At 49.6% G+C, this 25,777-nt stretch overlaps 1 long non-coding RNA gene across 4 annotated transcripts in view; it reads right to left on the bottom strand.

Moving 5' to 3' along the window:
* LOC102165464 (uncharacterized) overlaps nt 1-14,480 on the bottom strand; it is a 186,482-nt gene extending 172,002 nt beyond the window's left edge. For 2 of the 4 annotated variants that reach the window (XR_014843324.1, XR_014843322.1), the window contains exon 1: nt 14,251-14,480. This is a non-coding gene — a long non-coding RNA (uncharacterized LOC102165464). Of the gene's footprint in view, nt 1-14,057 lie in introns of all 4 variants that reach the window. The other 2 variants (XR_014843323.1, XR_014843325.1) reach the window with 1 other exon arrangement.
* Between the last annotated feature and the right edge of the window lie 11,297 nt (nt 14,481-25,777).

Below are 25,777 nucleotides of genomic sequence, written 5' to 3' on the forward strand. Positions count from 1 at the left end.
TGAGGTTCATGGTCATAATGAGTCCACAGTAACTGTGAGCTTCAAATTCCTGACAGAGAACGACAACATGCAGTGTCTCTGCTGGGGAGCGGCCTTCGTGAAAAATACCAGGCAGTAAACTGCCTGCCTGTGTAAATCTGCTCTCAGCTACCGCTGCTCCCTCCCCTCGGTTTTCACCCCTTTTCTGAGGTGCTTGCAACCATATCTGGACACAGTTCCAGCACTCAACACCCTTAAGTGTTTTGTCTTCGAATATTTTATTTTGGAAAAAAAAAATCCATGTTTAATTAAACAGCCCAGTCTGTGTTAAGGACAGAATAGTCCCATTTTTACTACAAGAAGGCTTATGTATGTCTTCTTTTACCTTGTTATGCCTCTCATATTCATGAATTTCCTCTCATAAATATCACTATACAACATGCATAAATTCTATAAAAGAAATGTAGGGCTTAATTTTTTAATCATGTAATAATTTACACCTAAGACCACTGTCTGATACAATGACAGAATACATGCATATACATGTGCAAATATACAAAGAATATATGTAATATATGTAAATGATAAAGCAAAAAGAAAAATTCCCTGGGAACTATATCTAGTCACTTGTGAAGGAGCATGATGGAGGATAATGTGAGAAAAAGAATGTGTGTATATATTTCTGTGTGCGTGTGACCGGGTCACTTTGTTGTAGAGCAGAAAATTGACAGAACACTGCAAACCGACTATAATGGAAAAAATAAAAACCATCAAAGGAAAAAAAGCCAAAAAAAAAAAAAGAAAAAATTACCCATGAACCTACTACCCAAATGAATAACTAGAGTATGACAATAGCACTGACTCAACCTGGGTTCTACCACCTGTCCCACCCTCTCCCTCCCTGCCAAGGTGAGTTTCACTCTGAATTTTGAATGTGTTATCCTCCTGCTCTTTAAAAAAATGTTTACCTTATACATGCATATTTGTATCACAACAATACAGTGTTTCATTCTGCTGATATAGGCACTTTTAAAATAAATGCTTTTAGGAGCAAAGTGAATAAGAGAGGGGACCTGATAAGAAATAATGGAATAGTAACTCTGCCTAGACACTGGAGAGTGAATTATGTCCAGGCTAAGGTAATCCAAAGTCAGTTAAAAGCAACAACAGCAGGAGTTCCCGTCGTGGCGCAGTGGTTAACGAATCCAACGAAGAACCATGAGGTTGAGGGTTTGGTCCCTGGCCTTGCTCAGTGGGTTAACGATCCAGCATTGCCGTGAGCTGTGGTGTAGGTTGCAGACGTGGCTCGGACCCCGTGTTGCTGTGGCTCTGGCGTAGGCTGGTGGCTACAGCTCCGATTCAACCCCTAGCCTGGGTACCTCCATATGCCGCAGGGCGGCCCAAAGAAATAGCAAAAAGACAAAAAAAAAAAGCAACAACAGCAATAGCAGCCTCCCCATGTTCTTGCATGTAAAGCCTCCAGTCTCAGCTTTGAACCCTGAGGCATGAATGCAGGGCTCCTGAACGCTGCCCACAGCCGGCTCGCCACCCATCTCTCGAGCGATGATAAGGATGTGGAGCAACTACACGACCCGTGTTCTGCCAGAGGAAGCGTAGGTTTGTCCAAACACTACGGAAAATGTTAACACTAATTGCTAAAAATGAGATGCCTATAACTGAGCAATCACATGCAATGTAACACACACTCGATGCAAGTAGACAGGTATGTAAATCAAATATATATACACACACATACAGGATTTTTGTAGATTTATAACACCCAATCTAGAAACAACTAATGTACATCAACGACCACCAATCTATGTTCCATCCCACATGTTTTTCTTACAATGAGAGAGAGAGGCAAGAGTCTCCCCCCCCCCCCCCGCTTTTTTTTGGATTCTGGGCAAAACCCTGCAGTTGTCTTGCCCAACATCATACAGTGGAAGCGATGCTGTGTGACTTCCAACTTGGCAACGAGGGGGTAAAATCAGGTCCGACTTCTGCTTTGCTCTCTTCCCCTCTCAGAACACTCAATTTGGAAACTCAGAAACCACATTATAAGAAAGCCCAACTCATGTGGAGATCCCACACGCACCAGCTACGCTCCCAGGTGGCAACCGGAATCCACCAGACAAGTGAATGGAGAAGACTGACTCTTTGAGCTGATGCCTCACAGACGGGTGGGGACAAGCCCGCCATACTCTCCTCTGTCCAAAGTTCTGAAGCTGTAAGTACAGTAAATGGTTGTTTTATGCTACTGAATTTCAGGGTGACTTATTATGCAGCCATAGTAACTGGAATAATTATACACAAAGTATGAATACCTCTTAAAAACACAAAAAGTTAAAGTCAACATAAATGGATACATGCTGGATAAATCCCTTGACAGGAAGTCAAATCATGAAAACGAATGCATAGCCAAAGAAGTCAGAAAGGTGTTGGATTTGCTAGGAGACCTCAAAGAAAATTGCAAAAGTGTAGATAATTTTCTGTATCTCAAGCTAGGGGTTCATTTCATGGCTGTGCTCACTTGTGAAAAGTCAGCAAGCCACACACAGCAGACACAACGATGACTTCCTCAAAAGCAAAGTCTTCAAAAGCAAAGCAGAGATAATCCAAAGCGCGTGTGGCGTGTCTGGGCCCCACTGACTCTGCTTCCTCTTATCCCACAGTTTCCAGGAGCTCGACGTGGAATGTGGTTCGAAATCCTTGTCACTAAGGTTCTTCTCATTTTCTACATCCCTCCATCTTTTTATCATAGTGTCTGATATGTACTCGCTTCTTAATCAATGGTGAATGAATGAATGATAGCTTTTGTCTATAGCACCCACAGGAGTTCTTTCTAGCAGGCTGAGAAGGAAATCCTTTGGAAAACTTCTGGAACAGCCTGAATTCATTCAGACATTTAATGTCTTTCAAATAATTTGGCAAATTACTGCCCATTTTTTAAAATTACTATTTCTCAATTTTTGTTCTAGACAGCGTCTCTTGTTGTGTAATGGAAGCTTAGGCTGTGGCTGTTTCCTCCCATTAGCCCTAACCACCTAATCTCACCATTAGTCAGATATGTATGATTCTACTAGGAGGTGAATGAGAGATATTAAAGGGAACATCTACTGAACACCTCATCTGTCCTAGAAATACATGAAAAGAGCAACACAATTTGACCAGGTGGGGTTTATTCCAGGAGTGAAAGTTTGGCTTGATATTAACACTCTAATCACTTTCATTTACACATAACAAAATATAGGATACTTTCTTCTGATCTTCCCAACAGATGTGTAAAAAGCATTTGACAAAATTTGCCATTAATAAATTAAAAACAACCAAAAATAATTAAAAGTAATTAATTTAATAATTAATAATTAAAAATAATTCCCTCTGCGGCTCAGCAGAAAAGAACCTGACTGGTATCTATGAGGATGCAGGTTCAATCCCTGGTCTTGCTCAGTTGGTTGAGGATCTGGCGCTGCATCATGCTGTGGTATAGGTTGCAGACATGGCTCAGATCTGGCATTGCTGCAGCTGTGGCATAGGCCAGCAGCTACAGATCCAATTGAACCCCTAATCTGGAAACTTCCATATGCCATGAATGTGCCCCTAAAAAAAAAAAAAAAATCAACAGACTGTGATAAAGAGAAATGCCTTGATCTGATAAAAGGTATCAGCTAGCTATAAACCTTTGGCCAACATCATACTCAATGGTAAAATATGTAATGCTTTTCCTCAGAGGATAAAAACAGATGAGAGATGCCTATTGTCATCGCTTTTAAATAACTCCGTACTGGAGACACTAGCCAGTACAATCAGCATGAAAATAAATAAAAGCTATAATGATTCAAAAAGGAATAAGCATCTCTTTTCATAAATGCCACGATTATGGATGTATAAATTGCCTAAATCTATAGTTAGAGTTAATAAGTCAATTTAGCAAAGATACTAGAAACAAGGTAAAGCTACAATCTATATAAAAGCAATTATATTTATATATCCCAGCAGCAAAGAATAGAAAAATAAGTTTGAAAATAGTTCTATTTACAATGGCATGGAAAATAATCAAGTATGTAGGAATAAATCCACATAAACATGTATAATATTAAAAAGAATTCAAATACCTCGGGATAAATCTAAGGAAAAATGTGTTAGAATGCCACACACAACACAAAATGCTGCTGAGAAAAATTAAGGAATACATGAACAAATGGAGAGTTATTCCATGTCCATGGTTTGGGATACTTAAGATTTCAATTCTCCTTAAATTCATTTGTAGAGTCAATATAATTCTGATTAAAATCCAAGAAGATCTTTTTCTTTTTTGTCTTCTTTAGGACTGCACCTGCAGCATATGGAAGTCCCCAGGCTAGGAGTCGAATCAGAGGTGTAGCCACGGGCCTACACCACAGCCACAGCAACACCAGATCTGAGCCACATCTGCAACCTACACCACAGCTCATGGCAACGCTGGATCCTTAACTCACTAAGCGAGGCCTGGGCTTGAACCCGCGTCATGGATGCCAGTCAGCTCCGTTACCACGATGAGAAGTCCAAGAAGATCATTTGTAAAATGATCTTATCTTGTAGTGCAGTTTCGGTTTAAAGAAAAACTGAACAGAACTCCAGCGTTCCCGTGAGTGCATGGCCCCCCGCTACCAACATCCCCCCCAGAGCGACACACTGGTTACAACTGATGAGTCTACACTTGCGCCTCATCATCTCCCCAGACCCATACTTGACCTGGGGGTCCACGCCTCCTTTCTGTGGGTTTGGACAAGTGTCTAAAGGCTGGTATCCACAATTGCAGTATCATAAAGACCAGCCTCAGTGCTCTAAGAATCTTCTATGCTCCATCTGTTTATTCCTTCTTCTCTCCCGCAACCACTGTGTTTTGTTTTGTTTTGTTTTTATTATCTCCATAGTCTTGCCTTTTCCAGAATATCACACAGTGGGAGTGATACAGTATGTATCCTCTTCAGATTGGCTATTTAACTTAGTTAGCAAGATGCACTGGAGGTTCTTCCAGGTCTTTCTGTAGCTTGATAGCTCATTCTGTCTTAATGCTGACTAGTATTCCACTATCTGGATATCTGGGTTGCTGATATCCACTGCTAAAGGACAGATCTGAGCAGATATCTCACCAAAGATGTACAAATGGCAAATGAGCATATCAAAAGATGCTTCATATCCTAAGTCTTCGGGGAAAGGCAAATTAAAACAGTGAGATACCACTGCATACCCATGAGAAAGGCCAAAACCCAGAACACTGACAGCACCCACTGCTGGGTAGGGTGTGGAGCCACAGGAACCCTCGTTCCTCGCTGGTGGGAGTTACTTTGGAACATCGTGCGGCACGTTCTTATAAAACTGCTCATACTCTTGCCACACTATTCGGCACTCACCCTCCTGGGTATTTATACAAATGAGGTGAAAATGAGTGGAAAACGTATGTCTATGTAAAAACCCTGATTCAGATGTTTACAGTAGCTTTACTCACAATTGCCAAGACATGGAAGCAACCGAAGTTTTGTTTATAGTTGTTGTTGACAAACAAATACAAAAATTTAATGAAAATACTACGAATGTAGAACTGCCAAGATAATATTAAGAAATAGATGATTTATAGGTTTCAAGACATGGGGGGTTAGGAAGCAATGAGTGGGAGTTTGGGCTTAGCCGATGCAAACTAGATGGATAAGCAACAAAAAGAGGGCCTGCTGTAGAGCACAGGGAACTATACTCACTCTCTTGTGATAAACCACAATGGAAAGGAATAGGAAAAACAACATATGTATAACTGAATCACTTTGCTACACGGCAGAAACTAACACACTGTAAATCAACTCTACTTCAATAAAATAAACTTTTAAAAAAATGATTGAGGGAGTTCCCGTCGTGGTGCAGTGGTTAACGAATCTGACGAGGAACCATGAAGTTGCGGGTTCGGTCCCTGGCCTTGCTCAGTGGGTTAACGATCCGGCATTGCCGTGAGCTGTGGTGTAGGTTGCAAACGTGGCTCGGATCCGGCATTGCTGTGGCTCTGGCGTAGGCCAGTGGCTACAGCTCCAACTGGACCCCTAGCCTGGGAACCTCCATATGCTGTGGAAGCGGCCCTAGAAAAGGCAAAAAAACAAAAAACAAAAACAAAAAAAAAAAAAACAGACCCTGCAGAGACACACACTGTGATTTACAGTGTCACAGATTTTCACTGGGAAACAGTCTTTTCAACAAATTTTGCTTTCCTAAAATTCAATATATGTATGGGGAAAAACAAACTTTCCTATTCATAATTTAATTTGAAGAAAACCATAAACATAAATCTGAAAGTTAAAATAATCAAGCTTTTAGGATATCTTCATAATTTCGTTGAAGGAAAAGATTTCTTAAATAGCCTACAAATCATAATCATAAAAGAAAAACAAATTAAGTTAGGCCAAATTAAAAGAAGGAAATTCTACTCATCGAAAGCAAACTTTTATAAAAAGTGCTCAGTTGCCAGGCCCTGGTGAAAACATCGGTGCCATGTTCCATGTCTGTCTCATGTATCTTTGATCCCAGGCCCAACCCAGAGCCCAGCACCCATTTGTGCTCAGGAAAGTTTCATTTTTTCCCTGCCCCCCTCCTCTCCCATCAGTGCACCTTGCTGTGTGGTGCTGGCATGAATCTCTTGCACGAGCAAAGGGATGAAAGGCCCATTATGCCCTAGGGAAGCCTTAAATCAAGTCTGCCGTCTATTGTGGGTGCTTTATTTTGCAAACATTCAAAAAGCATTTCTCCACAAAGCCAGGATGGAAAATTTCATCTGAACGGTCAGGTACACACACACCGCCCGGTCCACATCACTAGCAAAATACACTCGTCTAAGGAGTGTGGACTTTGGAACTGGGCAGGTATAAGTGCAAATTCCAGGGATGGAATTTACTTGCTGGTTGCAGACATGTCACCCTGCCCCTCCAGATCTCATTTTTCTTATCTGTAATGGGACAACAATTCAGTCGTCTGTTTTTAATGATTAAAATATCAAAATCTAGCCCAAGAAGTGCCAATTCCCATGCTGCTCATAGATATTCCACATATAAACGGTTACATTATCAAATAAGCTTCAACAGTTCTAAGGAGCACTGTTTAACTTCATGACTCTGAAAGTGATCTTTCTGGTGAATATTATAAATCTCCAAGGAAGGACTAGAATATTCAGTTTTCCAATATACCTCTGGCTTCGGAGGGATCTTCCATCGTAAGGACAAGTGTGTAACAACACACTTGGGAAAATAATAGTGGAGGAGAACACACACTCCCAAATGCTATGCTATTATTACTACTATTATACTACTACTGTGATTACTGCTAACACAGACATTAGTAGGTTGTTAAATATTTGCCGCAGCAGTCATCCTGCAAGAGGCCCAAATCAGAAGAAATCCAAGCAACAGCTGAAAATGTATCAAGCGTCCTTTTCCAAACGAAATTTTGCATGTTGGATTTGGCTTGGTGCATCTCCTCTGAATTCTTCCAACTTTAGATAGACAGCTTGAAAACAGGCGAATCCCTTTTCCCCTTGCTAATCAGCATGATGGACTGTTGAGATGGGACGGTTCCATCACGGCGGAGATGATGCCCTTGTTTTTAATTAACCGTACAGGGACCTGCTTGAAAACAGAAGCAGAATCCTGAACAGGCCCACTCACCTGGATTAAGGACCAGAGAGGAACAGCTGTGGGCCTACATCTTCTACCGCGTTCCTTCTAGGACAACAGACGTACGCATACCACTCTGAATATTTACCATCATCTGCATCTTCATAATGTGGGGCTAATGAGAACACGGACAGAAAAACCGGGAGATTCACATAATTCAGCAGTGCCGACCTCAGGTCCACTGGCTTCCCGGATTAGGCTATTTCCTCAGAAAGTGTGAATCATAGGAGCTGCTAGGTGATGAATGATTTTCCATTATTCGTGAGGGCATTCTCATGTGTCAACAACAGCCTCTAAGGGCAGCACCTGCTTTACCCACCGAGACAGAGGCCCCGACCCCTGCGCTCTGGCTCCAGCCTCCCGAGGACTCCAGGAGGCATGGAACCAGGAGGAACCCAAGTCTTGGGGTCTTGCCTCTGGGTTCCTGTCTGGACTGTTCCCCTGTGGCGATGTGGGCAAGCTTCTCTGCATTCGTCTCCTCTTTGCTGGCCACAGGCTAGGATAAGCTTGATACCTCCTGATTCCAAGAACGCATGACTCCCTGGCTTCAGGTTAACAGGGCAACGAAACCACTGGGTTGGTTGGAGCAAATGGGAATGTCCACTTTGTCACTGGCCCTGACCATTTTGCAACTGTTCGACAAGAATATACTGACACCTAGTTACTGGGCTGGGGGCTGGATGCTGGAGAAATAGAGCCCCTCACAATCAAGGTGAGGAGGAAAACACAGGCCAGTAAAAGGATGTGGTGTGGAACCTTCGATACTGATGTGGCGTGGAGGCAGCCGGGCTCACAGACGTGATGACGCGGAGGCAGGGTTCCGAAGGATGAGCATGAGTTTGGCAGCTGCGGAGGAATGGCTGCTCTGGGTAGAGAGAAGAGCACACGAAAAAGTGCTGTGGGCGTGAAGAGACACAGGGACAAATACATCTATTAAAAATCTGCAGCACCCAGTCCAGAGAGCCGACCTACAATCGACGGGAGGAGGCCAAACTCCTCTCTTCAGCAACCAACCCAGAAAGGCAGACAATAACCCCTGCATCGGTCAGCCCCGAATGGCCACGTCTTGGTTTACTGACAGCCTCCCTAATTTTCGCCCCCATCTCCAGCTTTGGACTAACTGGAATAAAAACAATATCCGCCCTAAACATTCACACTGGACGCCCCCCTGGAGGCTGTGGTCCACCTCCAGCTTCTCCAGGCCAAGAGCCTCCAATCAGGGCATGCACGAAGTCTTTTTTTGTTGTTGTTTTCTTCTTTTTTCCACACTACAACGTTCTTCTTTGCCCACCTTTGATTCTCTGCCAGGTGCAAGTGATGGTGGCCGACTCCTTTGCTTGAGCAAGTTCAAAGTAAACAGCCCTTGTTTATCTTCCTCTGGGTAATCTCCATTTAATGTCAGAGCACAGGGACATGAGACCTGGTGTTCTGTGTAAAGAATGAGTTCTACCTGTGGCAGCTGGTTGTGTGTGTGTGTTTCTGTGAATGTAAAACACGTGTAAATGGAGGGGAAGGCAAAGGCGGATGGATTTGGAGAAACAGGCAAGACCAAAGCCACATGGGCCTTTATATAATGTATTCTACAGAACAGTTAACTCCTGCTACATAGTAACATTGCCTCAATCTTATGTGCTTCAAACAACACACATGAAGTGTCTGCATCACTGGGTCAGGAGTCCAGGCAGGCCTTAGCTTCAATCACGGTGTCAGCCTGGGCTGGTCTATGCAGCCTTCTCTGGGGAAGGCTCTGCTCCCCGCTCGTGTGGCTGCTGACGGCACTCAGGCTGTTAGTCTGTGGGCCTCGGTTTCTTCCTGGCTGTTGGCTGGAGGTCACTGCAGGAGGCAGGATGATGGCCCCCCAAAGATGCCCTCATACCCAGAACCCATGATCATGATCCCTTAACGTGGCAAAAGGGACTTTGCGCGCGTGATTACGGCCAAGGACCTGAAGATGGGGCCCGTTCCTGAATCTTCTGGAAGGAACATCCTTGTATCTTTTGCCCAAAGTCCCAGACAGCGAGTCCTGTCTCTGCTCTTACAAACGCCTCCACAGTTACTGCTACCTGCTCCCTGGAAACAACGCTTAGAAAGAAATGGCATTTTGATCTTAACTCAAAGGGATCAAGCCCCTAATTTTAGCACGATTTTTTTCCCACTGCCAAGCCATCCGCTTCATTTGTATAATCCCTGGAGCCTACACTGTGAGCCATGTGGTCGGTGAAAGTCTATTGAACTGAAATGTCTAATGGATTTGCAACGGGACTTGGACACCGAGGTGTCTGCATCAGAGCTCCGGGGAGGAACAGTCCCCCAGAACGGCCCCTGCTTAACGAGGCCACTCCAAATGCCACGGACGGTGCCAGGCAATTCGCATGCCTGCGACCTGAGCCTTCATGACAACCCTAGCACTTATGATCTGCAGTCCCCAATTTCCAAACAAGGAAAATGCAAGAACAGGGAAAATTAACTAGCACAAGGTCAAAGAATTAATGAGGGCAAAGCTGAGGTTAAATCCTAGCCTCTGGACACCAATCTGATGGGCTTTCCTCTGTGAAGCGCCTCGTATTATAAACTGCCCAAGAGAAAAACAGAACCAGGACCGGAGGAACCAGCTTCTGTGCATCCTCTCTTCAAGATCACTTTTCACCTGGGCTGGGGCAGGGGTGGCATCTAATTATATGTGTTACTTTTGCAACGAGGCTGTTATTCACAGCCCTACAATGCAATGTTCAGGCATCTATCGTTATTCACATAAAGGACACCCATATCTCGGACAAGGAAACTTCTGCAGGAATGTACACTACGAACATTGGCAAAACTACCTCACAGCCCCAAATGCATTCACCTTTGTGCTCAGACACGTCAAGAGGGTGCGCTCCTGAGCCGGCCACAGCTTCAGACAAAGGCCCCTATAAGGGCCACACAGAACAGGCATCTTCCAGGAGGAGGAAGGGGAGAGATTTACCTGTGGGCTCCTTCCACCCTCCTGTCTCCATGGGGCAGAGTGTCCCCGACAGTTCCTGAGGTCCCTCAGTCTTCTGGGATTGTCACCTAGACCCCGAAGGAAGCCTCTGGGAAGCCGGAGTTTCTGGTGGTCCAGCCCCACCCCCACACAGGTGTGCAGTTCCTCCTTCCCCAGGTGGTGGGGCAGGTCAGGGCTCCCAGGCAGCTTTGCCTGGACCTTTATAACATGTAATGAGGTCCTGACCAGAAAAACTGAGAACTGCCCAGATCTGCTGAAGGACAGATGTCCTCAGACTCAGGGGGCATCCAAGCCCCAACACAGATGAATAAAGAGAAAATTGCCCTAGACCCACTCTAGTGACACTGAATAATGTCAACAGCAAAGAAGATTGGAACATCTCAAGCCAAGGGAGCACCCACACTGGAATGACGTTGAGACTAAGTTGCTGAATTTTAGGAAAGCTATTTTAGCCATTAAGCTACTGGAAGATGCAGGAGGAAGCTGCAGAGTTCATCCATCCTCCCGGCCTCAGCACAGCTGAGGATGCAGGAGCTGCTCAACCGCACGGAGCCAAGAGCTAGGACCAAATTTCAAAACACGGACACGTTCAGTGGTAGGAAAGGAAGGTGCAGGAGGAAGCTGCAGGTAACAAGGGGTCCTCCCTTGTTACCCCATCTTCTGCTAGGACCAAACTGCCCAATAACCCTCCCAGTCCTTGTCCCAGTACAACGTCATCCTGCTTCTGTCCAAGAGGCTGCGATTCACAAAACGCATAAAAGGAAGGGCAGCCACAGGTGGGGTGATCCATAGTTACTGAACTCTGCTTGATTGAATTGGATGGTTTGAGAGGAGAGTTAGCTGCAGTGGGAATGCACCAGGCACAGCCAGGACTGGATGGAGCCTGAAGCTTGGCGCTTGCCTGTCCTTCCTTTCCTACCGCTAAACGGGTCCATGTTTTGAAAATTCAAATGCCTCCTTTGCTCTGCTCTCACTGTTGGTTCCTACCTGGTGAAGGTAGGAGACGGGTCACCTCTTAGGATGGGGCCAGTGTCTGTCTGCATGGCGCTGGGTACTGGGCTGTGAGCACTCAGGGCAAAAGCACTTAGGCAGTGGTGGCTTTGGCTCCACCCTATGGCTCCTGGATTCTTCTCTGAACCCCCCAGACCATTTATTTTCCCAGGTTCCAGCCCAATCAAACAGCTGGTCCTCCCTTGTTACCCGGTCCATACACTTTCAGCTGGAAGGGTGGGGGGTGGGGCAGTGGGTGCAAACACAGCACAGCAACCCAAACAATGGGCTCCACAGAGAGAGAGGCAATGCCAGCCTCGTGTGGAGAGGAAAGGGTGTTTCACAACTTTTTAAGCTCTCTTGAGAATGTTCCACCTCAAAGTACTTGAGGGATGCCAAAACCAAAGAAAAAGAGGGAGGGAGGGAGGGAGGAGAGAAAGGAAGAAGCGGAAGAAAAGAGGGAAGGAAGGGATGGAGGGAAGGAGGAAGAAAAGAAAGAAAGGAAGGAAGGAAGGAAGAGAAAGGAAGGAGGGCGGGAAGCAGGCTATCACACCCACACCCACACCGCTGTCTCTACCAGACAGGAGGCCCTGCCTCGAAGCAGTTTCCACAAAGAACTTCGAGGAACTGAAGGTCAGACTATCCTGGGCTTTGATTAGCAGCCTAAACTTTTTCTTCTCACACCTCTCATTATTTTCATTTGAATGAACAGCCGCGGGAGGCCACCTACCTGGGAAGGTGGGGCCTCTGAGGCCCTCAAGTGTGACCTGGTCGCGTGGGGCAGATCAAGGGAACTGATCTCTTTTCTCAGCACTTCTTTTTGCTTTCTAGGGCCGAACCTGCCGCATATGGAGGTTCCCAGGCTAGGCGTCTAATAGGATCTGCAGCTGCCAGCCTACACCACAGCACACGGCAACACTAGATCGATCCTTAACCCACTGAGCAAGGCCAGGGATTGAACCCGCAACCTCATGGATTAACCACTGAGCCATGACAGGAACTCTTTCTCTTTCTTTTTTTTTTTTTTTAAGTACTTTTGCCCCTTGATTTGCACATTCGGATTTGCCTGCATCCATCTCCAGTGTAGCAAGTGAGGTGTCTAAAAGGCAAATCAGACCACGGGACCCTTCTTCCTAGGCTCTCCCCCTTCGAATGCAGCCTCAAGTCCAAACGCTTAAGCAAGACCCTGGTTACCAGCCCCTTCCTCCCTCCCCGGCCACCCACCACCCACTCACCCCGTGTTCACCCTGCTCCAAGCCGCTGAGCCCCTGTGCTTCCGGATGGCCACTGCCTGCCGAGCCTATGCTCTCTACCGAAGTCACCAAACTAACAGTTCCAAGGTACTAAGCATGACCTGAGGTCAGAGCTGAGCACCGGAGGCAGCCCGACCTCGGCGGCCGGCCTGGTACCCTCGGGAGGCCTCAATGCTCTCCTGCCGACCACGAACACTTCAGAGACCAGCCACATCAGGCAAGCGCGTCCTGCCCCTGACCCATCAAGACAAACAAGACCATTGGGTCATCAGGAACAAGAACTTTGTCCGAACCACAACAATGTCCCAATATCCCCCATCCCGTTCAACAGAGTGACTGCTGCTGCAGCTGTCACCCATCCCTGCCCTGAGAGCGGAAGCATCCTGGCCTAGATTTGTCTCTGTGTTGGTTTCAAAAGCACTTGGTATTTGACAGGATGTTTTGCAGCTGTGCATTCTGCGCAGCGGTTAACTGCCCTGAACCAGGATCGAGCCTGCGCAGATGCGACCTGGAGGTGTCTGACCGTTCCCTTTGCTTCAAGGCCACGCTAAGACCTCCGCCCAGCAGTGGGGAGTGGGGAGGGGGGGTTGCACCCTGCTGGGCACAATCCAAGCTGCGCCCAAAGAAGCTGGGAGTCTGCGCACGCAGCCAGCACTCTCTGCCGCCTTCCTAGAGCCCTGATGACAAGCCTGCCTCCTGCCCCTTAACGACTCCCGTAGGCCCCTCCCTTGGGGAGAAGGTGTCTTTAGGGCACAAGCCCTCCCTTCTCCATTCCTCGATCCGTGAATAAACGGTCTGCTCTGCTGCACCCCACCGGGTTCTGTCTGACACGTCTGCCATTTCCTTTGACTCTGGGCAAAGGACCCACTGAGATAACACAGCCTCCCTCTAACTTGCGCTCCATGGGGGAGCTCTCCCCATAGTTACCACACAGGAGGGGGACCCAGTAAGGAAGCATCCGCTCTTTCCCCGCATCCAATCCAGAGCAAAGCCCACTTCCTTACACCCTTCCAGGACCCCCTCACACCGACCCCAGCCCTCCAGGAGTCTCTGCCAGCGCCTTCCCCAGCCGCTCCCTCCGGAAGGCAAACAGCCCCAAGGGTTCGCTGCAGGTGCGTCCTAGCGGGGACCGGCTGGCGGGCCTCGACGAGGTCTCACCGGGGATCTCTCCACCTCCTCTCCTCCCAGGTGAGCGGGGACAGGCAGCCCAGGGAGGGGCTCTCAGGCTTTTCTCCGCTTCACGCGCTCAGAACAAAGGCTTCCCCACCTCTTCGCACCGGAGTCACGGTGAAGCCCAGGAACAATTCCCGGGGAACAAAAATAGAGTCTGGGCAATAAAATAAAGTCTAACCTTTTTCTTTTCTTTTGTGCTTAGTCTAATGTCACTTGCTCAAAGGTGCCTGTGCAGAAGCCTCAGACCTGGCGCTTTAGACCAGCGTTCCCGGTGTGAAGTGGCTGCCCCGACCACTCAGCTCGGAGGGCCTGGGGCAGAAACACAGCGCACGACCCCCAATCCAAGATCGTGGCGGCGGGCCGTGTGCAGAGGCTGCGCCCGGCCCTGGGACCGGGAGCGTGAGCAGCTCAGCTGCGCCTGCGCCCCCCTGGAGACCCCGCCCCCTCCAGAGCAGCCCCTCCCACAGCCTGTGGCGGTGAGAGAACGCATGCTCCGAGGTGGATCACACCTCGCTGTTCTCTGGTCAAAGAGCAAGGCTTTCTTTGCTTCTGAACTGGATTCCATCCGGTTGCACTGGCTGGAATGACACGGAGGGGAAGGACCCTGCTGGGGTTGGTAACACCTGTGTCCTGTTCCTTGTTCCTTCCTGTATCCATCTCTCTCTTTCCTGCTAAAAACAAGAGCTTCTTGGGGCACAGGCTTTGCCAGAGGAGAGCTGTCCCCACACAGCCAGCCTCAACGTGGAGGCTGGTCCGTATTTAAGTTGTATGAGAGTGTCCTGGTAACAAAAGCCGTGATGAGACGTCAGAGCAAGTGCGGAAGCGAGACCCAGAGACGCAGGGGGAGGGGCGATTCCCTTTTTATTTTACTTATTTATTCTGCTAATGGGATCACCCCCTAGGAGCCGGTGGGGAGGTCTGGCGGTCCTGCATGTCTTGGCCCCTCCCCGTTGCCCCCCCCCCATCCCTCCCAACCCCAGGCGCCCTCCTCTGCAGGTAGAAGTTGCTTCCGGTTCTAATTCACTACATCCTGGCTACCTTGAGTGCCCGGCAGATGCTAGGTGCCCATAAACATGTTTTGGATGATTGGTGGGTGAAGTGACCCATGGACTCCCCCGGCTTTATAGCAAGTGTCCTCTTCTTCTTTGCCTTTCTGGCTCCAGCTGAATGCAGCTTCCACTCACCCTTAAGGGCCCAATTCAAAGGGCACCTCCTCCCTGAAGGCTTCCCTGGAATTCACCATTAGGAATCACTTCTTCCTCTACTCCCTGAGGAAGTCGGCAAATCCTGACCGAGAAATGAATGCATGGGAATGAGTGGAGATGCTTCGAAAAGCTCACCTTGAATTTGCCCTTTGGTTCCTTCCATCTCATGCCACAGGCAAAATAACAAATAGGTGAAAATCCCATTTTGTCTCTGGGGTTTGTTTTTTCATGAAGTAACTCAGAAAGAGTAAATCTCATTACACAATGCACATTCCAATTAGAGGCTCAAGTTCCAGAAACAGGCTAGGTCTGCTCCCTGCCATTGTCACCAAACAAACTAGTGACAAATCCCCAGTTAGCAAAGGGGACACAGGGCTTAAATACCGCTCCTTATTGCTTTTAGCCTTGCAAACACGGCCGTGGTGTTGGCTTTCAAGAGGAAAAAATAAAGTCAGTTTAAATTTACCATGATTTATGTCTTGTCAGGTAAATCATTTAAAATTGGTCAAGAGTAATGCTAGGGAAAGTAATTATAAAATCAGAAAGGTTTTAGCTATATATCTATATATGTGCATATATATGACATATCTCCTTGCAGATAACAAATATCTAATATATTAATATGCTACTTATGAATTAATATATACTTTAGATGATAAATAACTATTCAAAAGTACTTACATTTCTTGACATTGTAGTTATACATGTTGCATATATATACATATATATGCATATGAAACAAATTTACAAAATTAACTGTAAAATAGATGTGAATATATGGCATGTCCATAGATAAGTCACGCTTCATAAATATCACTGTACAATGGACAACAAAAGCATAATGGTCAGGCATCAGACACCCTTGCATTTGAACTCAGACCTCTCACCTCTGCAATGCTGAATGGGATACTGAGCTTCTTTTCTGTGCGCTGGGCTTCCCCACAGTGAAAATCTCAGGAGCTGTTAGAATTGTGTGAGGTCGTGTCCATAAAGCCTTACCCTGTCCCATAGCAAGAGCTCAAGGACAAGAGCTGCCCCATTGTAATTATCTGGCTCTGTGGTCACATAAACCGTGCACCACCTGTTCTACCTGTAGGACCTGATGCACCTGACCAGGTAAGGCACAAAAAGGTACAGGTGGGCAGGTGGCCCCAGAGCAGAAGGGCTGGGTGCTCCTCACATCACTGGATACTGGCACCTGCACCGGACAACAGGAAGAGGGTTCGGAAGCACCACTGTGGCTCCCAGTTTCTGTGGGATGACACAGGAGGGACGATCCCATCAAAGGTGATGAGAACGGTAGAGCCACGCATGCCAGGAGGGCTGGACTCAGGTCAGCTCCTTGGCATTTGTCCCCTCCTTCAGCCTCGCAGCAACCAACCTGCTCAAGAATTCATGGGAGCTCCCGTTGTGGCTGAGCGGGTTACAAATCCGACTAGTATCCATGAGGGGGTGGGTTAGATCCCTGGCCCCGCTCAGTGGGTTAAGGATCTGGGGTTGCTGTGGCTGTGGTGTAGGCCGGCAGCTGCAGCTCTGATTCAACCCCTAGCCTGGGAACTTCCATATGCCGTAGGTGTGGCCCTAAGAAGCAAAATAAATAGATAAAGAAATAATTGTAATTACTTCTGCCACTTCCTGGTTGGGGGTTCTCATCTAGGCTTTTTAAACCTAAATTTTCTCATTCTATAGAGTGATGAGTTGTGAATAAATCTATGTGTCAGAGTTTTGGGGACAATTTTAGGGCATCGCTTCATGCAAGTAATGGAAGTTCCCTTCCTTTTCTCTCCCTGGCAAAGAGGCTCCATTTCACATCTTGGCCAGGCACCTCAGGCATTTGCTGGTCTGCCTCTAGCACCCTCTCTCAATCCTCCAGCCCTACAGAGTTAAACTCTGCAAAGGCCTTTCCCAAACGTTCCTTTGTCCCTGTGTCCGTGTCACTGCTCCCCCAGGATACCTCCGTCTGGTCCTTGCTATACAGATGCCCCCAGTCCCTCCAGGCCCGGATTCGAGCTCATGCCTGCCCTGGGGCTTTCTGCAGCCCTTAGCGCTCCCCTGTCTGGGCCCAAGAGCCCTGCTGCAGGCTGTCCTAGAGAGCTGACAGCTCGTCTTCTGCCCTCTGGGTTGGCGAAGGCAGAAATGTGAGCAAATGATGACAGCGAACTCTGACAATGCTCCGAATGCCTATGAAGAGGAGTCATTCTGTCTGAGGTTAATGAAGGGACCGCCAAGCCGTGGAGCCACTGGAGGGGTGCTGTTTACCAGGAGCATGGAACCCGAGGCTCCTGCAGGCTGGATGGTGCTGGCGAAGACAAGACAGACCCCCTGAAGGGCATGAGGGTGGGCACAAGAGCATCAGGTTGGTTCAGAATCCAGAGCAACGTGCCCCTGGCGGCCCACCTGGCTCCGCTGAGCTTTGTGCTGGGAAAGATGACAACAGAGTTTGGGCTGGGTACCGCATCATCGCAATGCAGGCTGCCTCCAGCCTTCTGTCTCTGAGTGGCCTGAGCAGCTCAGGAAGCCAGTGAGAGCCAGGTGGAGGGGCAGCCAAAGTGGCCACAGGGAGCAGGCAGATGTGACCGGCTCTGCGCTCCCACAGGGCCAGTCTTTAGCCTCTCTCTGGAACTGACTTCAAAACTTGGCTGGAAGAGTATCACATGGACTTAGGCGATGGCCTGCAGGCAGCTCAGGTTTTGAGAGGAGGGGCAGCATCGAGCTAGAGCTTTAGAGAAAAAGGATTATAACGAGGACAGTAAGAAGAGCAGGCGGCACGTGGCCAGCTCTGTGCCAGCCTTGTGGGTGGGCACCACGGCCTCCCCTCCTCTCTCCGGATGTAGCTGCGAGCTGAGTTTCACTTGCCTCATTTTACAGATGACAGCATCGCCAATAGCCATCTGGGGTTACTAACTAAGTGCTAGACATGCTCTCATTCCCATCTCACAGTAACCCCATAAGGAATGTGCTCTTACAATCCCCATTTCACAGACGCACAAACCGACGCCGCGGGCTTTCAGTATTTGCACGCGATCACGCACTGTGAGCTGGTTTGCAGCCAGCATCTACCTTCCTGCCAAGTACGCTCGGGAAGCCTGGAGGGACTGGTGGAGACAGGGACCCCGGACCGCAAGGGAAAATGTTTTCACAGAGCTGCTTCAGCCAGGGCCCAGGTCCAGGTCTGAGTCCAGCCTGAGGCTCAGAGGAGCCGCTGCCCATGTCAGGGCAGCCTTGAGAGAAGCCGCTCATCTCTTGGGCCTCCCATTTCCAGGGTGGGAACAGTGGAACCTATCTGGTTATTATGGCGAATTCCATTCCAAAATCGCTGTGGCTCAGCGGTAATGAACCCGACTAGTATCCATGAGGATGAGGGTTTGATCCCTGGCTCAGTGTGTTAAGGATCCGGTGTCGCTGTGAGCCGTGGTGTAGGTTGCAAACAAGGCTCGGATCCTGCGTTGCTGTGGCTGTGATGCAACCCCTAGCCTGGGAACTTCCATGTGTTGCAAGTGCAGCCCTGAAAAGCACAAAAACAAACAAATGAAAAAAAAGAAATGCTACGACATGGGTGGGCGAACCTCGGCCACGGTAAGTGAGAGGAACCAGCAACAAAAGGCAATTTTTGGCACATATAAAGGGCATTCAGTGACGTGACCCCGGGACTAGGGGTGACACTGGAACTGCAGCAACGCTGGATCCTTTAGCCACTGAGACAGGCCGGGGATGGAACCTGCATTCTCATGAGGCAATGTTGCGTCCGCCACTTGCTGAGCCACAACGGGCACTCCCAGGAGCTATGCTATCCTGACCTTCTGGACGAGGCTCAGAGAGCTTGCGCCTGGATCCCAGAGCAAGGTGTAGTGAGTGCGCTGCAGGGTCCTGACGTGCTGTGTGGACGGGCGGTGTGGAGCGCACACGGCTGGGCGGGACGTTCAGCAGATTCCATCAGGAAACCGGAGCCAGAAACCCCTCTGTGTATTCTAGAACAGCGCGGATTTAAAATGGGCTATTGATTTGCTGGGGCTGTGGCAGCAAAGTGATAAACACAAACCTATGTCTGCTTAGTCCACAGACATGTATTGTCCCACAGTTTTGGTGCCCAGAAGTTCACCTGAGTTCAAGGTGTCAGCAGGTTGGTTCCCCCTGAAGGAGAACCTGTTCCAGCCTCTCTTCTGGCTGCTGAAGGTCGCTGGCAAGTCTGGTGTCCTTGGCTCATAGAAGCATCACCCCTTCCCTGCCTTCATCGTCAATGACTTACTCCCTCTGTGTGTGTCTGTGTCCAATGCCCCCCTTTACGGAGGACACTGGTCATATAGGATTGAGGGGGCTCACCCTTCTGCAGTGTGACTGCATCTTTAACGACATCACAAGGACCCTATTTCTAAATAAGGCCGCATTCTGAGTTACAAGGATTAGGACTGTAGCTTGGGGATGGGGGAGCACAATTCAGCTGGTACCAGAAGGGACTTTATTACACGGGCGATGGAAGAGCCGAGACACCCAACGAGGGAGAAATTAGCTGCAGCAGGAAGGTAACTGCCACCCCTGGTCTGGAGGGCGTACCAGCAGGTCCTGGAAACCAGGGCTTTCTGGCAGCAGCTAAAGCCCTGGCAGGTGCCATGGGACAGAGGGGGAGGCACAGTGTGGCCAGAGAATTCTCCCAGAGCAACAGAAAGGGGAGAAATACCCTGCCTTTCTTCCAGAAACAGAAGCCAGAAACCCCTGGTCTTGCTCTTGGGGTCACACTGGCTGTTCCAGCTGGAATGTCAGGGACCAGGACGTCTGGGGTGCAGGTCCCTGCCATGTGGGGCGGGGGTGGGGGGCAGACAGATGTGAGAGCACACAGACCACACTGGGCCCCCGCTTTCACACATGTTCTCTCACGACCCCGCAGGGAAGGACTTGCAGCCTTCATTTCACACTCGAGGAGACGGAGGCTCAGTGCTGCTGTTGCATGATTCGCTCATTCAACTCAGGAAGCCGGACGGCATCACAGCAGAGCTCAAATCCAGACCCGGTTGGCCCCCAATCCTGGGCTCTTCCTGCTACACAGATCAGCCCCCGAATGGCAGGATTATTAGGCAAGATTCCCTTCAGTAGTCCTCCCAGGACCTAACACAGTGACCAGCATACATGGGCCATCGATGAAGAGTCACAGGCTTTACATGGCGGTGCACGCGTCGTTACCTGGTAGCAACACAGCGAGTGGTCCAGATCGAGAGAGTTCAGGGCTGTGACGGCCGAGTGGTTTCTGGATGTGGGACGTGGAAAGGGAGCCGGGCCTCAAGGGACAGCATATCAGAGTCACAGGTGCATGTGGCTGCGGCGAGAGCTCCAGCTCAGATGACGACTGGTCCCTCCCTCACCTGCCCGGCCCAGGGCTCCTCCGCCTCATCTGATGAAGCAGGGGTGTTTTCAAGCAGGGGTTGTAAATACCATTATACGGATGGGCCAGATGCTGCTGGAGGAGGGGGAGATAGCCGAGGGGGGTGGGGACGCTAGCTGTGACAAACCATGGGTTCCTTCTCCTCCTTCTGTGGGGGAGGCATCCAGCGTGTGCTGCCGGAGGGAACAGGTGCACAAGCTGGGTACACAAGCTTGGACCTGAGACTCCAAGACGTTGCAATGGTGGCCATGACTTCTGATTGTTCTTCATACCACAAGGGCAATAGCAATAATAACAATGACAATGAGAATGAAAACTCTAAAGACCAAGTCTGGCCTACAGGCCACGGGTTCTGTCCTTCTGCCCTGGGGAAGGGACACGGGAGTCTGTCCCGACTCCCATCTCTCCCCGTGCCGGCGCAGTTATGTATCTGTTCTTTCCTTTCCACAGTTATGTATCTATCCTTTGCCCACCTGTGCCCCTGCCAGGGCAGCTGTATTGAGGCCATCTGTGAAAGGTTTTCTCCAGCCTTGGGCTTCCCTTTAGAAGAAGGCAGCCATTTCTGGTCCCACCCCCCTGGGCAACAGCAAGCCTTGCTCTGAGCCACTGTCACACAAGTGGGACCCTCCGGGTGTGGGTCTGTGTGCAGGAGGAGCAGAAGAGGCAGAGACCCAGGTCTGCCTGGGAGAGCAGGGCAGGGCCCTGGCTGCCTGGTGGCCCCGGGGAAGGGAGCAGAGCGGCCCCCGCCAGGGTGCAGCACAGCTCCAGTGCCTCATGTAGCTGGAGCCCAAGGCCGGGGTTGTAAAATCAGAGCTTCTGAGAACAGCCCTCAGGCCAAGGACGCGTGGAGAGCCGGCCAGGGCAGGGGCGCGAGGGGGCAGTGGGGTGTGTGTGTGTGTGTGCAGGCAGCCCAGGATTGGGGACTCAGTGTGCAAGGGAACTTTGGCGACTGGGTGGCTATGTCGCCCTTCCTTTGGGGAATCTGCTCTCTATGCCCCTGGCCTCTTGAAACTGAGAGAACTCGCCTGGGGGTGGAGGGGGGGTGGAGGAAGGTGAGGCAGGAAACAGCTCCAAGGGCTTCAGCTGCTGCCGTCATTTGGCTTTTCTACCTCCAGGGGACCAGAGACACATGGCTGGGGAAAGAAGAAGACAGAGACAGAGGTATAAAGTCAGAAAGACAAAGAGACATGGAGAGATGGAAAGAGAAAGACAGAGATGGAGAGAGACAGAGAGAGACAGAGGAAGAGACAGACAGAGGTGTAAAGACAGAAAGGCAAAGAGACACAGAGATGGAGAGAGACACAGTCCCAGAGAGAGACACACAGAGATAAAGACACAGAGAGAGAAAGGGAGTGCTCCCGGGAAGTGGAGACTGGGCTGCCTGGAGCTAATAAGGTCCTGGCTGTCCCCGGGTTTCGCTGGCCTTCAAACGGCCGCCTAATTGTTCCTTGGGTTGGCCCCAGAGAGCATCTGGCTCTTTGCTCGCTGTCAGTTCACAGATTTTGGACATGTTCTCATTGTGCTGCTCAACCAGAAAGCCAGGCTTGGGCTCAGCATGCTGCCCTGGCATCCAGGAGGGACCGGGTCGGGGGAGAAGGCACAGGAGAGCAGGGGAGGCTGGAGGGAGGAAGGGTGCGGGGGTGGGGCCTGGACCACCAGCCCTCCTGCTTCAGAAGACAGTGCCCCTGCAAGGGGTGCCCCTACACATCAGGCCCATAGCCCACATTATCCCAGGCTAGATGGCACAGGCTCTGCCATCTCCCCCACTTCACAGGGGATGGAATTAAGTGCGTGCTTGGCCTGAGGAAATGCAGTTTTTAGGACATAATGCTGGCACAGCTCTGCATGGCCCTTCCTTCCACATCCGGGTCCCAGGACCCCGGCACCCCTCCCACCCGAAACTCCAGGCTGCTGAGGAAGCTGTGGAGGAAGCAGTGACCCCACTCCAGCCTGGGGGATGCAGGCCCCAGCCCTGGCCCTGCCCCTCACTCACCAACACTCTCTGCTGCCTCTGTCTCTGTTCACCATTTGTGTAGCTTGTGGATTGTTGCTCTTATTTTTATTTCATTTGTAGAATACACATTTAATTTGCTCTGAGTTTTTGAGTTTCTTAACATGAACGCTGAGGGTTTTTTTTTTCATTTTTTTAAGGTTTTATTGACATATAGGTGATTTACAAAGGCTTAGGTTGTTGGTTGTACAATCCCCCCAATATTGCATGAAAGCTGAAAGCTTTCCTCTAAGCCCTGCTTTAGCTCCATCCTGCGACCTTCTCCTAGCTCTGATTTTTAAAAGAATCTCCAGCAGTCTCATAAAATAATTTTTAGGAGTTCCTGTCGTGGTTCAGTGGAAACGAAGCTGACTAGCAACCATGAGGACTCAAGTTCGATCCCTGGCTTCCCTCAGTGGGTTTAGGATCCGGCACTGCCGTGAGCTGTGGTGTAGGTCGCAGGTGTGGCTCAGAACTTGTGTGGCTGTGGCTGCGGTGTAGGCCTGCAGCTGCAGCTCGGATTCGACCCCTATCCTGGGAACCTCCATAGGCCATGGGTGCAGCCCTACAAAGACCAAAAAAATAATAACAATTTTTTAATTTTAAATTAAAAAAAATTGAAACATTGTTCTTGAGGTGTAATTGACATGTAACATCATATTAGTTTCAGGCATGTAACATAACGATTGACAGCTCTGTGTGCTGGGAAATGACCACCACATCAGTCAATGATGTTTTTCATGTTGTATTTTCCTTAAAACTCTCTGAGAACTATTTTCTAATTTCTCTTCTGATTTCTTTTCTTTTTTCACCATGGGCTACTTAGAAAATCATTGCCTCGTTTATACTTGTTTGGGGTAGAAAGGCTATGTGTTTGGTTTGTTAAATATTTCTGTGTGTTAGTTCTGGACAAACTCACCAATTGTGTCCAGGGAGATTTTTTTTTTTTTTTTTTTTTTGTCTTTTTGCCATTTCTAGGGCCGCTCCTGCGGCATGTGGAGGTTCCCAGGCTAGGGGTCGAATTGGAGCTGTAGCCAGAGCCACAGCAATGTGGGATCCGAGCCACGTCTGCAACCTACACCACAGCTCGTGGCAACGCCAGATTCCTAACCCACTGAGAAAGACCAGGGATCGAACCCGCAACTTCATGGTTCCTAGTGGGATTTGTTAACCACTGCACCACGAAGGGAACTCCCAGGGAGATTTTTTTTTTTTTTTAAAGAAGTCTGATTATCACTGCTGGGTTCCAGAGAGAGAAGCTATTCAGCGGGGTATCTGCAGTGTCAGCCTCATGGACCATAGGCTGTGGGCCTCCTAGAAAGGGCCACAGCCAGTCCAGGGGTCTGTCCTGGCAGTGAGTGTGGTGGGAGTGGTACTTATGGTGGGTATTTCCCCCTCAGGATGGACCATGAGCAGAATCTGTCCCTGAAGGGGCAGGTGTCAGCAGGAGCACAGAGTCCTAAGTGCCATGGAAACCATGCTCGGAAAGAAAGTGACTGCCAACTCCGAAGGGCATCAATTCGCCACGGGCCTCATCCTATTAAAATAATGTGCCCATCAACGGGAATTACCCGACACCCTCACGCGAAAGGGAGTGAGCCCTTCGCTGGATGCGCTGCCTTGGAGCCCTGAGCCTGAGCATGACTCGTCTTCAGCATCAGAACCTGAGGCGGGACGTCCTCAGGAGCGTTGGATGAGGCGGCCTGTGAATGCAGGGTGGATTCGGGTGGGAGTAGGTTTGGCTCTTCCAAATACAGCCAATTAACCTCCGCCCTCCACAGTTCATTCCAGTGGCTAGTACCTTTTCCCGCCATTCCTCACAACACACATGCTTTGGTGTTTAAAACCACACAAGGCAGTCCGAGCCGGCTGGGACCAGGCCAGCTCCGCAAGGGGCAGTAGCCTTGGGCTGGGTCGTTACCCCGGCATCCCACCAGGGGGCGCACTCCTGACGGGAATCCGCTTTGACGGACACGGTCCCCTTCCCCCCCCCCACCCCGTCCTGCGCATGCTCGCTTCGCAGCTGCCGCGTAGACCTTGCCGCTGTGGCCCTCGTTCTCAGCAGCACCCCCGCCCCCGTCCGCTGTGCCCTGTGCGCCCGCTTGGCTTCTGCTCCAAGTCCACAGGGAGCGCTCCACTTTGGGGCCAGACTGAGGTCACAACCCAGACTGGCCTGAGTTCCTGGGTGACCAGGAGGGGCCAGAGGGCCCTTAAGCAGGAACACCCCCGCCTCCCCCGCTCCACCAACTCCATCGCAAATCCTGTGTCCCGAGCTCGCCTGCTTTCTTCCGACAGCCCACTGTGCCCAGAGGAAGCTCCATCACTTCCAAGCAAGAAAATCGGCTCTCACTGGACACCTCCCAGGCTGTTCAGCCTCCAACCTCTGCCTCTTTACCTCTCACAGGGGCTGCTGTCCTGCTGGTCTGGTTTATGATGATGGATGGATGGGCGATTGGCACAGAAATTGATCGTAGCTACATTTTACAGCCAGAACCTGAGGTTCACACTTGTTGGGGAAGCCGCCCTTGGTCACAGAGTTAGCGAAGTGGGGATGTGGCAGTTCAGATAAAAGGCTCACCAGGATTTGTACCTCGGCCTGTGCGATGCTTTGTTCAGCCTGTCCCTGTCTGCTGTGACTGCACCTGCTTTCTTCTGAACAAACACCTGTGTCCCGCAGGTTCCAGCCACAGGTCCAGGTTTGCCCCTAGGGGACCAAGCAAAGGACGGGGCCAGTGTTTTTCATACCAATCAGCACCTTATTTACGTGAAGGAAGTGCTGGCTTCCAGCACTTTTGTTTTCTACTTACAGAATCTGAGGCTCACTCAGGGTCGGCAGTCTTACTAAATCTCAAGTTCTGCCCTTGAATTTGGAGCGCTGGGTTCTCCTTCAGTGAGCCGTTCCCAGGACTCCACAGGGGGGGAGGCAGAGCTTCTTGGAGGCAAATAACAGTGCTGCCAAGTGCCCCATGTCACGTTCCTCAAGTAATAGGACAGAATGAATCTAACTCCATATTGGATCTCTTTCTCTTACTGTAACCTTTGTGTTCTACTGCTTTTGCTTTGAGTTAAGAGTGTTGCCTAGAGCCTGAAATGCACAGGACAGCCCATTCTCAGGGCTCTGACCTTTAAGGGTAGA

Source organism: Sus scrofa, chromosome 4 (genome assembly GCF_054392235.1).
Source record: "Sus scrofa isolate SSC_HxYL_T2T_F1_AM1 chromosome 4, Sscrofa_HxYL_maternal_Yorkshire_Landrace_v2.0, whole genome shotgun sequence".
NCBI lineage: Eukaryota > Metazoa > Chordata > Mammalia > Artiodactyla > Suidae > Sus > Sus scrofa.